A 6,473-nucleotide genomic window follows, 5' to 3' on the forward strand; every position below is an offset into this window, starting at 1 on the left:
GAAGGTCAAGCGTTTTTTTTTTTTCCCGGAGACAGTCAACATCACAAACACAGGGCTTCTAAGATCTTCTGATGTTCGGCGCAATTATTTATTAACGTTGCCCCGAGACAAATGGTGTTTTGTTAAAAGTTAGTTCACAAAGTCAGAAGTCAGACACAGGAACATTTCCGCAGTTGAAAAAGGTTGTGTAGCGCTGACTTTGGTGAAGATGGATCAGGGAACGGGCCGGAGGCAATAGAGCGAGAGAGGTAGAGCAACCGAATGCAGGTAAATCAGCAACGGAGGAATCTCTGAGGCCACGCCCACCAATACAACAGCTGCCTCTATTTGGGGGTGGAATCCTTTCAAAGGCATGAAGATGCTGAGGTTCTCCTTGGGAGAGACCAGGTTAGGTAGAATTAGAAATGAGACAATAAGAGGGACAGTGAAGGTCAGACGTTTTGGAGACAAGGTCAGAGAGGACAGACTTTGATGGTTTGGACATGTCCAGAGGAGAGACAGGGACTATATCGGTAGAAGGATGCTGAGGATGGAACTGCCAGGGAACAGGACTAGAGGTCGACCCAGGAGAAGATACATGGACGTAGTGAGGGAGGACATGAGAGTGGCTGGTGTTGGGAAGGACGATGCAAAGGGGCGACTCCGGACGGGATGAGCCGGAAGAAAAAGAAGAAGATCCTTTGCCCACCCCATAAAATCATGCACCACCCGGGAATCGAACCCAGGTCGCAAGAATGGGAATCTTGCATGATACCACCACACCAGTGGCACACTGGTGGTGGTTTAGGGGGAGAGCGAGAGAAAGATGTCTCGTCATAATGTCACACCTCCCTCAGTGAAACTGTTCAATGAGGCGGGCCCTGCAGGTCATTTTAAGGAAGCTTCCGAGACCAGTTCTACTATCTATTGTTGCGGTGGCGCTAACAACACGTTGGCGCTCACACACTTGCTTGAATTCTTACATCGACCCCTTCCTGGTCCGGGGGGGGGGCTGCCAACATCGGGAGATGGGCCGGACCCCCCACCCCACCTAAACGGGTTAAGATCGAAATCTCTAGCTCCATTATGGAAATGGAAATGCTCTCAGAAATATCATCTGAGCGCGTTTCAAGGCCGTGCCGTCTTTATGACGCCATGCGTGCGTCGGTTGGACGATGATGGATGACTTACCGTGATGAGAAACGTAATCACCCCGCGGGGAACCGACCGGTTGCTGTTTTTAAAATCACGGTAGATCATTACGTGTGGGTTTGCAAACAGATGACATTTGTGTGCGTTTCTCATCAACACCCCCAACTGTCTGTCCATCAAGACATTCTATAGCGTGGTTTTGCATGTGTGTGTGTGTGTGTGTGTGTGTGTGGCCTTTGGACACCCATGGGTTGCCTGATACAACAGCAGAATGAGTGTGTGAGCGGCTTACGTTTATGAGCTGCCGAGCATGCGTGACGTCTTAAATTAGACGACGTCTCTGGCTGGGAAAGCGCTCGACCCTGCCAAACACAATGTCGACGGCAGCATTCGTGTGTGGCAGACTATTATGACAGGACACACACACACACACTCGCTCACACAGATGGGCTGACTCATACATCTTAATTAGCAGCTAAACAGGAGCGTGTTAGCTTCGGAGAGGAGAGGCGCGAGCGTAGCCGTAGGCTAACGGGAGGGGGCGCGCTAAATGCACGGGCCACACTTTATGGATATGAGGCAAAATGCATGACCTGAAGTCTAATTCATTCAGAACCTGAGATGCATGTGTGTGTGTGTGTGTGTGTGTGTGTGTGTAAAATCCAGCACTCCCAGCATCTTCTGAAACCCCCTAGAAAGACTGCTGTTTGGTTTGATGGTGTCAGTGGACATGGGTATTTGTCCAAGTTCAGGAAACACACACACACATACACACACAGATGGTGGCATTTGGTCAGAGCAGTGCGGTTTTCTTGGGGGGGGAGGCGGGGGGGGGGGGGTGTTCACTGGTGTTCCCGTTGCTACGGGGACGAAGTGACCTTAAACAGGCTGTAGTGACGGAGGTACGGGAGTTTCTGGCGACTGATCACCTCACCTTAATGTCAAATGCACATGCACATGCACATGCACACACACACTATTCTGTGAGGGAGGTACCTAATCCAGTGACACCTCACTTTATCTGTTACACGTCAGGCGATTCTCCAGTTACCCACCATTTATCCTCTGACAATACCTATTACTCCTTTTCCCTATTATACCTACATCCATCTGGTCCCCAGCCTGCATCCCTCCATCCCTCCATCCCTCCTCCATCCCTCTATTCTATGTGGATGTCTTATTTTTTCCCCGACAGCCTTCCTTCCGTGCGCTTTTCATCCTTTCTTCTTCTTACCGCCGCTCCACAAGGTCTTTTCCATCCCCTCTCTGGGCCGCATCGTATCTCCACGTTGACACTTCGTTTCTTTTCACTAATAAATCTCAGAGGAGTCTTGTTTTGCCGTTCGCAGGTGATCCGTTAACAAGCGAAGGGTTCTGAATGCCAGTAAAAGAGGTGGCCCGTCTGTTGTAAGCTTAAATGCTAACACTTCCTGATGTGTCCCCTGCAGAGATGTCACCAGGACAGGAGGCGGTGGATGTGGTTGCACCAGGGAGACCCCTGAGGGTGGAGGAGTCAGTTACAACACTCCCGTTAGGAAGAAACAGTTCCGACCTTTGTCACTGCTTTGGTTCTTACAGCTAAACAAAGCACCCTTGAAAGCATCACCCTGTTAACGCACATCTCGGCCCGTTTTTCCAGTGGATCTCGTTCACGGACAAATCTCCAACACGAGGGAGTTGTGTGAGGAATATTTCATGGAACGCAATTAAACAGTTATGATTCGAGCCCCGGAAATGAGAGACGAATCCCACTCGACTCGAGTCCGAGAGTTCAACTTGTGTCCATGGGAATGGAAAAAAAAAAAAATTCAAAGGATAAAAGTTTACAAATGGGAAAAAAAGGCCACATTTCAACTGTTTGTGGGCAGAAAATTTGGTGAGAAAATATTAAATTCTATTTGTGTCAGAGAAACCAACCACCAGAATCAGACCAAGTCCACTTTGTAGTCCGTTATGACTACAAATCCCACCCCTGTATTTATTTTTCCGTTTGGTGTGTAACCATGGCGATGGCAACATTACACATAGGTTAGGTCAGGTTAGGTATTTATTTATTTCAGGCAATGACAAAAGCAAACAAAACAAAACAAAACAAACCGTGCCACATCGCACGAGCCACATTTAAACAATAAATAATATGTCAATTCAGCCTGAAAGGGGGTGGGAAGAAGAAAACGTATTTAATCCCACCCCTATTTATCATAATATATAAACATAACAAGTTCCTCTATTTCAAACTTCAAATCATATAAACAACAACTATAAGCACTGTATGATTTTGAAAAATACAACAAAACATCGGATGAAATTAGTTAAATTATAAAATAATATACATATATATATATATATATATATATTTATTTTTTTAATTTTTTTTTTCATTATGGTGTTACCACTGTTAACAGATGACTGTTTAAACAGTCATGCCAGCATTAATAATAAACAAATATCAGCAATGGTAATAAACATATACCAACAATGGCAATGGAAACAATAAGCACTGATACAAGTAACAGATTTACCTTCATGACCCTCTGTTTGAATATTGTGAGTAAACCAGATGTCTATATACTCGCTTAAACTGATGAATACTTTGACATTGCTTTTGTTGTGTATCCAGACTGTTCCAAAGTTTAACCCCACGTACAGACAAACAAAAGCTTTTGTGTGTGGTTCGAACTTGAGGTAGTTTAAAAACTCCAAATCCTCTCAAATGATGAGTTGCAGTTCGAACAGTAAAAAAAAACGTTGTAGATTAATTGGCAATGATTTGTTAAATGCCTTGAACAGAACTACTAGAGTGTTGTATTTCACCAGATCCATACATTTAAGCAACTTTGACTGAATAAATAAGTTATGAGTATGATCCCGAAATCCAACTTTGTGAATGATCCGTACTGCTCGTTTCTGTAACATACAAAGGATGTAAAAAAAATGTCTCAAATAAACAGCGATACAAATCAAACTGAAATCCAGCAGGAGTCAACCCTTCCTCCTCCTTCTCCTCCTCCACCTCTCCTTCAATCTATTATTCTTTATTCCCTCTGCGCTGTAATCGTTTCATCAGACTTCGATTCCTCTCCCATTCTTCGTCATCCCAGCATTAATTTATCATCATTACTTTTCTATCTCACCTTCGCCCTCTTTATCCAGACATCCTTTTCCTTTATCCATCTTTTATCTTCCCCCCCACCCTGCTCCCTTCTTCTTTCTGAACTCAAACAATTTGTTCATTCCTCCAACATTGCTGTCTCCATCCTCGTGAATCATCCATCCCACCCCATCTTCTTTCTCCTTGGACTGATGAGCTTTTTTCAGATTGCCTGTCTCTCCTCCCTGCTTTCTTTAACACTTGTAGAAATGACCTGACACATCCAATCCCAGATCATTACACCGATGTGCTAACTCTCTCTCTCTCACACACACACACACACACACACACCCTATTACAAGACTCAAAATGAAAATGAATCATGCATTCTGCAAGGCCACTCGTAACAAGTATAGGATACATCACCTATTTCCACACAATTGGGCACAAGGAAAAGCATACAAAATAAAAAAAGTAGTTGTGTTTGGAGACACACACACACACACACACACACACACACACACACACACACAAAAACACACAAAATGTTATAAAGCTCTTCATCAATCAAATATTAGATGACACACACGCAGAGACAAGGCCATCATTGCTTTCTGTGTTCATGTTTAGGACGTTTTTGAATGGGCGTGCCACCCACGACCAGCTCCTCCTCTTCCTCCTCCAATGCCAAGGTCGTCGGCCTCCCTCCTGGCTTTAGCATTCCCCTCGTATCCGTCGTAATCCTCGCTGTTTAAGCCTGCGGTACAGACATATTCTATTCAACCCGCGCCGAGGGGCCTGCCAATACCCAGAAGAGTGTGTGTTTGTCTATAAGTGTGCGTGCCGATGTGCCGCTGAGTAAGGTGTGCTTACATACACCTCCGTGTGTGTGTGTGTGTCTGCACGAGGCTTTTTGTTTAACACCCATCGGTGCTTAGTATTCTCTCCGCCACGCGTCCTTGCACCCGCATGCTTACTCTTTCATGTTCTGCTCTCCTGTCAGATGAGAATCCCGACGGCTGATGGAGAGAGAGGCGAGGCGGGTTGAAAGAGGAGGTGAAAACAAAGGGAGCGGGCAACAAAATGCAGGTGGATAAAGTTTACGCGGCATGACTGATGTAACCTTGGTGCCGCTGTGTGCATCCTTTTAAGATACAGTTAAAGTAGATGCCGTGTTTGAGGGCCGGCGAGGACGACGGCGAGCCCAAGCGCGTCTCTCTTCATCCAACATTTATGTCACAAAGCTGAGTTTACCCCCGTCTTTGTGTTCGCACAAATCCAACACGACGCCCCGCTTCCTGTCACACCGAACCGATACCGGTTACACAAAAGCGCAGGTTCTGTCGCACGCCGTTGCTTTTAGCCTGGAGTCTACTTGTAATCACAAGGGATTAGTGTTATCCTAACAGTGAGGAAATAGCAGCTTGCAGCAGCACAAACAGCAGTTCACTCCGAGCTAAATCTAATTTGGCGTGGTCTCAGTCTGCTGCTGAAATGTGCCGTCGCCAGATGGTGAAGCCCGTAAGTCATCATGGGACACGGCACGCCTTGCAACGTCCTCAAAGCGGAAAGTGAAGACAAGAGTTTTAATGACAAAAAAATGTGAAGTCCATCTTTCCTCGGTTGTTGACGGCTGCAGGTGAAGACGTGACAGCTCGGAACAGAACGAGCCGAGGACGCCGTCTCTCTTAAAATCACTGCCATGTGAACGGTGATGCGTTCACTTCCTGTTAGATGTGCAAACATTGCGTATTCACACTTTATAAATAAATGTCACTAATCCTTCTCTCTTTCCCGTAGTTTTTTTTTGGGCTTTCTGTCCCTCTGTTTGTCCCTCTTTTAAGCTGAAGAACCGAATCAAATCGCTAGCATTAGCATTTCGAGTTTTATATAGCAGCTCTTTAGCGCAGCAGCTTTAGGAACATGTTGTAAACCACTGGATGGAGTGTAAATACATTATGTTTCTCTCTGTCTCTCTATCACTGTCTTTGTTTTTGACTCTCCTTGTCTCTGTCGCTCCCTCTCTGTTATTGTCTCTCTGTCTATATACCGCTATTTCTCTCTTGTTCTCAACCCAACCGGTCCAGACAGATGTCCGGCCAACATGAGTCTTAGGTTCTGTTCAAGGTTTCTGCCTGTTAAAGGGACGTTTTTCAAATGTTCTTGCTCTTGTGGGACAAGTTGGGTTCTGTCTTTCCCTCCTGCAAAGTGTCCTGAGATAACATTCTGTTGTGATCTTGTGCTGTAGAAA

At 45.6% G+C, this 6,473-nt stretch overlaps 1 non-coding gene across 1 annotated transcript; it reads right to left on the bottom strand.

Annotated features, from left to right (window-relative positions):
• Window positions 1-700: 700 nt before the first annotated feature.
• trnag-ccc (transfer RNA glycine (anticodon CCC)) lies at window positions 701-771 on the bottom strand. The gene has a single exon. It is a non-coding gene; the product is annotated as a tRNA-Gly (tRNA).
• Window positions 772-6,473: the final 5,702 nt, after the last annotated feature.

This window comes from Brachionichthys hirsutus, chromosome 8 (genome assembly GCF_040956055.1).
Source record: "Brachionichthys hirsutus isolate HB-005 chromosome 8, CSIRO-AGI_Bhir_v1, whole genome shotgun sequence".
NCBI lineage: Eukaryota > Metazoa > Chordata > Actinopteri > Lophiiformes > Brachionichthyidae > Brachionichthys > Brachionichthys hirsutus.